The sequence below is a fragment of the Crinia signifera genome, chromosome 19 (genome assembly GCF_055691185.1).
Source record: "Crinia signifera chromosome 19, ASM5569118v1, whole genome shotgun sequence".
Lineage (NCBI taxonomy): Eukaryota > Metazoa > Chordata > Amphibia > Anura > Myobatrachidae > Crinia > Crinia signifera.
In genome coordinates this window covers 105,253,086-105,263,983 of record NC_139226.1, presented here as the reverse complement: position 1 = coordinate 105,263,983, position 10,898 = coordinate 105,253,086, and the positions used below count along the sequence as shown (strand labels likewise).

Genomic DNA, 10,898 nt, shown 5'->3' with positions numbered 1-10,898 from the left:
GTCCTCCCGAGCCGCGAACATCCCCCAGCCTGCCGCCGACGTCACTGCTGAATGTGACAGGCGGCTTAGGCAGGGGTGAGAGGGGCAGCAAGGAAGCTCCGGCGTTAGTACGCCGGAGCTTCCTTGCTGCCGCTCTCACCCCTGCCTAAGCCGGAGGCGAGGGGGGTGGGGCTTCCAGCTTATTGTGGTGGGTTTTGCTGGGGCAGGACAAACCTGCCCTGGTAGGTTTGTCCTGCCCTAGCAAAACCCACCACTCAAGGGGTTAAAGAGAGTCAGATAACTAGATTCTGTTAGTCGGAACGGATGGTGGCACAATGGTTAGTATTGCTGTATTACAACACTATAGCTACGGACCCTATCTGTGTTCTCTTTGCGTTATCCTGGGTTTCCTCTGGCTCCATGACTAATAATTGTAAGACAGTTTGCTATATTTATTGATTATTATTTATTAACAGTTTCTTATATAGCGCACACATATTCCGTAGCGCTTTACAGAGAATATTTGAACATTCACATCAGTCCCTGCCCCAGTGGAGCTTACAATCTATATTCCCTACCACATGTACACGCACACACAGACATTCTAGGGTTAATTTTGTTGGGAGCCAATTAGCCTACCAATATATTTTTGAATTGTGGGAGGAAACTCATGCAAGTACGGGGAGAATATACAAACTCTGCAAAGTTAGAGTTATATTGAATTATATAGTTTATTTACATGGGATAGCTTCTAACAGTGTGATCAGTGCTGACTGCAGGAACATGGGACTCCTCCCTGTACACAGCGTCATGCCATTCTCTGGAAATCTCTATAAACAGCCACAAACACTCAGAGAACAGCCTGAAAGAGGATGTGACAGTATAATCTGCTGTGTAACACTCAGAGGGAACCCACATCTGTATATTGCAATACGGTAAGATATAATGTAGGGAGACAGATACTATAGGTGCCAGAATCCTATATAATATAAGCATAATCGAATCTAGGGGGTGGTCCGGGGGTGCACTGGACCACCCATTAGCCCATTTTGTAGCTGAAGGATGGGGCTTTTCAACGAGCCCAGCCCCGTGTCTCTAGCCCCCTGTGAACCAGAGATACTGCCAGGCAAAGCTAGAAAGTTTTCCCTATAAGATAAAATGGGACCCGCTAATTCCGACCCCCACCCAGTTCAACGGCTGCCAGTTCCCCCTTCAGCATCACTGAAGCTCGATCTCAGTCAAACCCAAATCTGGGCCTTTAATCTGATACCAGGCTGGATCCATATGGCTTAATTGGTTCCAAGGATATTGAGGTTAAACCTTTTTTTTTTTTCATTTCTTAAATGTAATTTCATGACTGTTTATGTGCTTTGAGGGCAGATTTCTCTGGAACCAAACAGCCCAGTTTCACGGGACCAAAGTAATTCGAAGCCAACTCAAAAGTTCTTTAATATGATACTGGCCTCATGTAAATGGGTCAGTTGGTTCCAAAGATATAGCTGGTTGGTTAAAGGGGGGTAGGGAGAGGGGAGTGGTTGTCTCTCCCCCTCACACCAGAAAATGCAGGTTGGTGTATAAGGGGTCAGCCTGGGAATGTCCCTGCATGATCCTGGGACCATATTCCCAGGTAAATCGCTGCATTTTCTGTTGTGAAAGTAGTATTATTTCAAACAGCCATGACCTGCAGTGCTCTGAATACAGCCGGGCAGCCCACTGCTCTCTGCCCAGCTGTCAATGACTGTCACCCCTGCAGCTTCCGCTCCAATTCTTCTCCCCGCTTTCACCTCAGCCCGCCCCCCCTTTAATCATGTGGTGCCGGCGCCCGGCGTGCTCCCCCGACGTCACACAAAACAACAGCACGCACAATATTTCAAATGTCCACTCGGCTAGAGGGGACACCAGGAGGGGAGTGGGAGCGTGCTCTGCGCTGCGCTCTGCTCCTCTCCCCATAGAAGCAGCTGCACCGCTCTCCATCTCTCCCCGCAGCAGCAGCGAAGGCTCATATAAAAATTTACAGTAAGTGGCACATTTGGGGGCATTGCTTAAGGGATGCTACAAGTGGCGGTATGTGGGGGCATTACGCATAATGTGTGGCTTAATGTGTAAGGGACATTATGTGTGCAGCATCATGTGTAATGGTTACTATGGTGTGCGGCATCATGTGTAATGGGTACCATGGTGTGCGGCATCATGTGTAATGGGTACTATGGTGCCATCAAGCAAGAACCCCCTAGCAATGAGCACGTAGGAAAGCAGCACTTATGTGGCAAATATGTAATGGGCATTATCGTTTGTTATATAGTATATAATGGGCATCATGATGTGTGGCACAATGTGTAATGGGCATTATGGTGTGTGGCCTTATGTGTAATTGGCATTACAGCGTGTGGCTTTATGTGTAATGGGTATTACGGAGTTTGCTAAAATGTGTAATGGGCATTACTGTGTATGGTCTAAAGTGTAATACCACACCACTTTTTGTGATGTCACGCCTCCTTCCCATGAGGCCACGCCCCCTTTTTGCCACACGGCTACGACACGCAAAGGTCCCCCTGCTATTATGTCTAGATCTGGGACCACCCATTACCATAATTCTAAATTTGCCTATGAATATAAGGCTAATACTGCTCCTCACCTCTATGGGGGGATTCATTTAAGTGTTGCTCATGCCAGGGGCCAATATATGGCACCCAACAGATTAATTCAAGTGTTGCTCTGCTCAGGCATTCACTGACATTACTGATATGTTCAGGGCTGTAACTACGAATGGGCCAGTGGTGCACCGAACAGAGCGCAAAGGTTCCATGGGTGCACTGTTGCCTGCCTCACTGCCCGTGCTTCTGGCTTGCAAGGTGCATGGAACGGCACTCTGCAAGCCAGTAGCGTGGCAGTAGCACCCCCCCCCCCCATATCCACCCACAGCTCCAGAGACCACTGTGGTATTCGTGTGCCAGCACTCCTCGCACGTGACATATTCTGTCGCTATTCACCCACACACATGTGCAATGCTAGCGGTACCCATGTGCAGTAGTTCGATAATCGGTCAGTTTTTGAATCCTCAAATAACGGAAGTTGAAGAAATTAGTAAAAATAATAGGAATTTTTTATTGTGCTGAAAGTCAATACTGAAAAATAGGGACAATTACACAGTCAGACCTTTCCAGGGATAATACTGTACAGTAAAATCAAGCTCAGTCCCTGGAGATTAGGGACAGTGAGAACTGTGGAAATAGAATTGACATCAACCTCTGATAATGAAAATGCTTAATGATTAGGTAGATAGGTTTAACAAGGAGTGATACTGTATTCTTTAGTCACTCATTACGAATGTTAAAAGATGCTCCAACCAATCAGCTCCTACCTGACACGTGTTTGAACAATGACAGGAGCTGATTGGTTGGAGCACGCCTTAACATTTGTAATGATGCTGGAAAAGAAATCACTGTATATTACGGGGCAGATTTATCAAGGAGTGATATTCTAGTTATCACTCGTTACTTATCACTCCTTGATCTGCCCCTTAATGTACAGTGATCTCTCTCCCAGCATCAGTGCAAAGGAATACCAGTTACATATATCAGACTTGTGTGTTGATGAAAACAAGTTATTATCTTAAATGAAAGAATACATCACGTACAGACAGGAGTGAGCAATTGTATAGTTGTAAGCAATGTTCATGAGAATGCAGTACAACAATGCACTAGGATGAGGAACAACGGTCTTCTATGCACCTTTTTACGAATAGGTTTTGAATAGATGCTATTAAATACAAAATTAAGGTACTTTTGTAGTTTCATGACGGCACGCTACGTTGTCAGTGTAGTCCAAAGGCAGCCTAGCGTAGTTAGCATAGTGTCCCAGCGGCAGCCCTTCGTAGTAAGCGTAGTGTCCCCGTCAGGCAGCGTAGTCACCATACTGTCTCCATGAGCTGCAGCTCTGTCCCCGGCTTCCCTTGCATGCCTAGTGAGCACCTCTCACACAGCACCGGTAACTGCCAGATCCCCCGCGCTGGTAAGGGATTCGGTCACACGTGCGTCTCATGCACAAAGGGGGGGAGCGGTGCGCAAGTGCATCTCATGCACAATAAAGGTCGCATTTGCCAATGCTCCATGTTACATACTGGCAAATGCCTCAATTTCAAACACCCACTATCCACGCCAGCCCGAAGTGTGGCCCCGCAAGGGGAAATGGTCCATGTCTTGGTCCTGACCTGTTCATACCCCCACTTTACACGTCAGCGTGGAGTTGATTTTATAGTGTGGCGAGCGCAGGGAGTCACAGAACCCGAAGTGTGGCGAGCCCAACGAGCCCCATGAGGGGATGCGTCAAACGACTTGAGGCGTGGTGAGCGCAGTGAGCCCCTCCAGGGGACGTGGAATACACGTCAAGTAATCCACGTCCCCTCACGGGGCTAGCTGTGCTCGCTACGGGCTAATTTTACGCATCCCCTCGCCGTGCTTCGGGCTCGGTGGCTTGCTGCGCTCGGCACTCTTTATAATATCAACTCCACACCGACGTGGATAGTGGGGGTATGAACAGGTCATGAGGACGAGTACCGCGTCCCCTCTCAGGGCTTGCTGCGCTCGCCAAGCTCCGGGCTGACATGGATAGTGGGGGTTTTTATCAGGGGTTGTTATGGGGAACTGCACTAATTATTGGGGATAGATATCACAATAATTAGATAGAATAGGGGATATAACTGATTTTTAATTTGAAGGAATATTCCTTGTATTGTACATCACACAACACCTCTAACCCAATGGTCCTTGGCTATGAAAGTGATGTTCAGTGGTGCACCCCCGAGTAGGGCCACGTAGTCTTTAGCAACAAAAAAAAAAAGAAACTCGGGTGGGGTGCACTCTAGATCCCCTAACTGAAGTCATTCTGTTAGATTAAATGTATAATTTTTATATTTTTTCTCTGCTGTGCACTTATTTTTTTATATTTTATTTTTTTAGTATTTTATGTGTTTTAAGAAGAATTTTTTATATAAAATTGTTACTATATAGTGATTTTTTCACACTACTATTGCTGTGTAAAAAGATCATCAATTCCCAGCGACAGTTTATAAATTATTTAATTTCAGATGCCGGTATTATAATTAATGTACATCCACCTTTCACAGCAAAATGAAGAAATCAATGGCAACAATTGAAAAATTGCAAAAATTTAAAATGACCATCATATCACCCTATCCACAATGCACCATAGGTTTTATGGGTGTTTCACTCAATTGAGTGATGGTAAGGCTCTAATCATGGGTCAATGGTTATTTAGCATACAGATTGGGCTGCAACATCCCATTCTCTGATTAAGCAAATGGTATTCCTGTGAAGTATGAGTGACCATTTATTTTCTTATTGCAAAAGTGTGTTTTTTTCTGCTTAAATTGAGACATTCGTGGCAATGTTAGTTCCCTTTGTACCAGTAGTAACAATGTATCCTCACAGATCAATTTATATATCAGATCTCACTGTCTCAATATCCACTAGGGGTTAACACTCCACTGCTACCAGATCTTACTCATTAATTCAGCACACGCACCTCTTTCCAAACCAGCGTATATCCTCTGGATTCATTCTCACTCCAGAGTTATATTATGTGCACACAGGTGAATTGCTGGGTGTCTTTCCAGCATGCGACGCATTGGTTAGTACGCCTGCATACACACCACACAATTTGCTGGAGCCAAGCTGCACTCAAACCAAATCAATAGATGTATAGCCCCAACCTGCATGCAGAGTCTGAATGGGATAGTGAATGAACACTTTTTTTATATAAATGCACACCACTATGTAGCCGTATTTGACAATGGTACAGGGTGACGCTCAATCAATCCCCCATATACGGAGGGCAACCACAAATAAAAGCAATGATAGGAAGACTATACAAAAACGGACCACCTCCCTACTAGATGACAGCGAGACCCTAAATGAAGTCTGACCGCCTGCATCATCGGGGGGTCCGGTTACCAGATCTGGACGCCGAATGCGAAGTCTCCTTGTTGCCGCAGCAGCAATCTTCAGCGGGACGGAGATCAAACAGCTGGTCACGTAATCGCTTACGTGATCGGAGAAGCTTGTGACGTGCGTTTCGCCTGGGCTTGTTCACACAGCAGTGGATAGTGTGGGTGTTTCAGGAACACATTAACACCTGTCATGTCAGGCAGGTTAAAAATGGTCAATGGTTCCCACACAATGTAAAAAGCGCTGACACAACGCTGACTGACTACGCTAACTGCGTAACGATGACTGACTACGCTAAATGTGTGTGCTCCGGTTAGGCACAAAAGACAGAAGCTGACTACTCTGGCTATGGGAATACAACACTGATATTGACAGGTATGCTGACTACGCTTGCTGCGATGCTGACAGGGACACTACGCTGACTACGTAACTGCCGCCGTGAAACTACACAAGTACCAAAATTAACATTACCCTTTGAGTGCCAACGTTGCTGTGAGAGATGTGCAAAATATCCGCTTAAAATGCCAATTCACAACGACTGTTAGTTTTTTTTGGGAGGGGCAGAATATTTAACTAAACTTCAATTAATACCCCTTTTACACCAAAAAATTTCGGCTACGATCCGGCATTTGGAAAACAGATCCAAGCCAGGTCGGACCCGGTATTTTCACAGTTTACACTGCGGTGCCTACCCGCAGTGTAGACGGAGGCGGCACTTGGAGATGACATCATCTCCAAGCGCTGGGACTGCGATCACCCCCCGCTGGGACCGCCACTCGCCGCACTGCCGGCAGACCAGCACCAAGGTAAGCTGCTGGGCTGCCCCCAGCCCCCGTGCATCCCTCCAGCCCGTGTCCGTGAGGTGAATGGATGCAGCACACAGGCATCCATTCACCTCCTCCCTGACTCCGCTGCTGTCTTCAGAGTACAGCAGACAGCAGCGGAGGCTGTGTGTGCCCCAAAGTCAAACCTGTGGACGCTGCGGTCCAGAGGTTGGACTTCCCCCATTGTTGTAATTGGGAGCCTGGTCGGATGACCCGGTGTACCCGTTTACACTGCCCTCTACCCAGATCCTAGCCATGTTCAACCCAGGTCAGGACCTGGGTAGAAGACCCATTTACACTGCCGCTGACCTGGGTCTGACCCGCCACTGACCCGGGTTTTTAGGCGGTGTAAAAGGGGTATAATTGACTTCAGATTATTTGCCGGCAATAACTAAAGTGATATAACTCGACTACGGCGCTGGCATTTATAGCTGATATTTTGCACATCTCTCACATCAACATTGGCACTTAATGTGTTAATCTGCTTTTTATACAAGTTCTATCTGTTGCTTATGATACGAAAAGTATATTTAATTTGCCATAGCTCAAAATTAGCTGTGTTATCAGGAAATAGATATTTCGTAAGCCACATAAGCTTGTTCCTGGCAGAGATCTCTATGAGGCGCACTGGAGAATTTTCCCAGCAACAATATTGGAAAACATATTTCGGAATTCTAGGAGAGCAGGTCACCGCTGTGCACTGTGGGACACTGGATGAGGACACTATTGGCATTTATAGTGAAGTAGCAGAAGTACTCGGCGTTGCCCAGGTTTAAATATTCAAATTATTGGGTTATCACTGAGTTGGATGTAGCGGTGAACATTTTAAAAATAATTAGTAGCTCTTCCAGCACTCCTAAGAAGTGGCTTTTTTTTCCGGGTATCGCCATTAGCCAAAATCCCTGAAAACAGGTGATGTTGCCCATAACAACCAATCTGATTATTTCTATCATTATCTAGGATGCCATAGATAAATGACATACAGAAACGGTTGCTAGGAGCCAGTGGAATACCTTGCATTGGTTTCATCCCTTTTGGGGGGGTTGTAGTTATCCGCACAGACCAACAATAATATTTTAGATTCAGTTGTTTCCAGACTTGCTAAGTGTTCTAAACTCCTATAGTTTCTGGAGGTGCTCCCTGGGAATATTATAATACGTATTGAAGAAAAAAAGAGAAAAAGATTCCCAATTCGAGGCACTCATTCAACTGATGTCAAGTATATTGATTCCCATTGAGAGTGTCCACCGACAAGTTTAGTGTTAAAATATACCTTTTATTTATATTGATTAAAAATAGCTGCAAGCCAGCGAAATATAGACAAACATATATAAGTGCAAATTAGTGGAAATTAAAGTGATTAAAACGTTGCACTGTGTTGTTATTGTGTTTTGTTCTGCCTATCTTGGTATGCCTTATAAAGGTTTTATGGTATTGTGGTTATAGAGGAAGTTACTGTATGATTGCAACAAAGTTGCTAAATGTTTAGTATCAGACCATTGCATCACATAATAACCACAGTATTTTAGCTGTATGCAGTGATCTCTCTTGTCCACTGTCTATGTAATCTTGAGTATAAATCGCTGCAGACCCTCCAAACTATTATGTTGGTAGGTAGCTCTATTATGCTAGATTGTACTGAAATTTGCAGCGCTATACTTATTGATGTATATTCTCAGCAATAAGGATGATTGAATAATAGGTATAATACCACTTAGCTGAGTGAGTGTATTAATTGTAAGTGTGTATTATAAGGGGAATTTTCAGTGATAGCTACAGCGTAGTCAAATATATTGTCCCCTTATTTTTATTTATTTGCAAAAAAGCGCACCACACTAGACTCCTGTAAGGCAGGCTAATGTTCACCTAGGTGCCTCTATTGGCACATGTTACCATTGCTTGCAAATATTAGAAGATGGACTGTGAAACCTTTTATTTTGTATACACACTGTGCAATTTGATATTGCTTGCTGTAACCTAAGAGTCAGTAGTGATTAGGGAGGCCAATCCCGGGATCGGCGGGATCCCGGGATTTTGGCCTAAAAACGGCGGGATTTTAATCCCGGGATCGAGCCTTTCAATCCCGGGATTGCGGAATTAGTACCCGCTTGTAATATACAGGCAGGCATACCGGCAGCGGCTGTTCGCAAGTGTGCTGTAGCGGCATGGCGGCGGTCGGGCTGCGCAGCGTGACCCTTGACATAACGTCACGCTGCACAACCCGGCCGCCGCCATGGTGCTACAGCACAGCACACTTGATTACCTGTTCACGGCGTGTGTTGCTCCCAGTCACCCACTCTCCCTCCTCCGTTTCATGCGCTTAGCCGCCCGCCTGCTGAGCAGCTCCGAGCCACCCTCCCGATGTTCTCTCCCGCTCGCCCGCCCGCTGTGATGCTCCAAGCCGCCCGCCCGCCAACTGTGATGCTCCAAGGCCACCGACTGCTGGAGATGATGGTCCTGCTACTGCCTGTCAACCCCGTGTAAGTGACAGTGCAGTGCAGGGCAGGGGGGGTTACAGAGAAATGGTGGGGATGATCTGAAGTGCGGCCCGGGCAGTTTGGTTTTTTTTTTTTTTTTTTTTTTTCAGGGAGGCGAATCCCGGGATTGAGCATTTTTCAATCCCCAATCCCGGGATTGAAAAAATGCCCCGGGATTGGCATCCCTAGTAGTGATACCGGCGATCCGGACAGTAAAAGGGGGGGAGTTGGTATAATACCACGTGACTCAATATGTGCACCAGTTATGCCTGTGTGTTCATAACTGAAATTGCACTATAATGGCTGCATCATGTATCAAAGGTTTTTGTCCTTTCAATTATTGCGTGTTTTAGCAAGACCACAGCGCATTGAGCTCCTGCACACAGGTGGATATTCACCTTCGTGCCTCTAAGGACACTTATAGACAATAATTGTAGTAAATGGAAGGTGAAATCTTGGTAAAACCTATGATGCTGGTGTTAGATACACACTGTGCGATTTAATGTTGTTTATTGAAGCCGTGGAGCCAGTCTTGTATATTGCTAGCATCAAACGGCGAAATTGATACACACTAATTGTATTAATACCAGTGTGAGTTGTTGGTGCTCTTATATCTTGGCACAAATATATCTGTAATGTCTCAATTAAATCAAGCAACAGTTTATTCATTATTGGAGTTCATATACGTGTGTGCGCTATTTAGCGCAAATTGCCGTTTGGTTGATGCTGCAGATCTACATATATATCTCATAGCCCCATACACATATTTTGTACTGTGATAATCTGTATATGTGCTATTACTGGCTCCCAAAGGTTTTACCCTATGTACACACCATACAATTAATTGATTACACGTGCAGTGGGAGAGATTTCAGTATAAACTTATTCTGTCACTTAATGTTCATTTAGCGACTTAGGTTACCACGGCAGGAAGACACAACATAATGTACATATACTTGGGATAATCCCATTATAACACAGTGCAATAGAAAGAATTGTTTAAAATGAAAGAAAGAAAGAAAGAGAGCAGCATCACTCCTTGAATCGTGGAGTGAGCTGCCTGCCTAATGCGCATTTCGCGTCAGCTTTTTCAAAAAGCTGACGCAAAATGCGCATTAGGCAGGCAGCTCACTCCACTCAGCTAAGTGGTATTATACCTATTATTCAATCATCCTTATTGCTGAGAATATACATCAATAAGTATAGCGCTGTAAATTACAGTACAATCTAGCATAATAGAGCTACCCACCAACACATTAGTTTGGAGGGTCTGCAGCGATTTATACTCAAGATTACACAGACAGTGGACAAGAGAGGTCACTACATACAGCTAAAATACTGTGGTTATTATGTGACGCAATGGTCTGATACTAAACATTTAGCAACTTTGTTGCAATCATACAGTAACTTCCTCTATAACCACAATACCATAAAACCTTTATAAGGTAGACCAAGATAGGCAGAACACAATAACAACACAGTGCAACGTTTTAATCACTTTAATTTCCACTAATTTGCACTTATATATGTTTGTCTATATTTCGCTGGCTTGCAGCTATTTTTAATCAATATAAATAAAAGGTATATTTTAACACTAAACTTGTCGGTGGACACTCTCAATGGGAATCAATATACTTGACATCAGTTGAATG

At 44.9% G+C, this 10,898-nt stretch overlaps 1 protein-coding gene across 2 annotated transcripts in view; it reads left to right on the top strand.

Annotated features, from left to right (window-relative positions):
* Positions 1 to 793: 793 nt before the first annotated feature.
* LOC146042823 (membrane-spanning 4-domains subfamily A member 4A-like) overlaps positions 794 to 10,898 on the top strand; it is a 44,003-nt gene continuing 33,898 nt past the window's right edge. For both annotated transcript variants that reach the window (XM_083163078.1, XM_083163077.1), the window contains exon 1: positions 794 to 914. The gene's annotated coding sequence lies outside the window, so the exon portion shown is untranslated. The remainder of the gene's footprint in view (positions 915 to 10,898) is intronic.